Raw genomic sequence first — 283 nt, 5'->3', positions numbered from 1 at the left:
GGTTGAGCATTTCTTCTGCATTGTTCCCTGGGCCTGCTGAGGGCAGGTGGTACAGATGTGGTTGAGCACTCTAGGATTCCTAATTCTTTGCACTTTGACTCATTGTGTATCTCTGTTAGCTGCATCCACTACAACATATCGTTTATTTTCTTTTCTTTTATTTTTATTAGATGTTTTCTTGTTTACAATATCTCCTTTCCCAGGTTCCCCTCCCCCTCCAAAACATAAGAAAGAAAAAGAAAACAAGAAAAAAATAATAAAAAACAAAAACTAAACCAATCCC

Source organism: Mastomys coucha, unplaced genomic scaffold, assembly GCF_008632895.1.
Source record: "Mastomys coucha isolate ucsf_1 unplaced genomic scaffold, UCSF_Mcou_1 pScaffold21, whole genome shotgun sequence".
Lineage (NCBI taxonomy): Eukaryota > Metazoa > Chordata > Mammalia > Rodentia > Muridae > Mastomys > Mastomys coucha.
Note: the sequence above shows the minus strand (reverse complement) of the source record.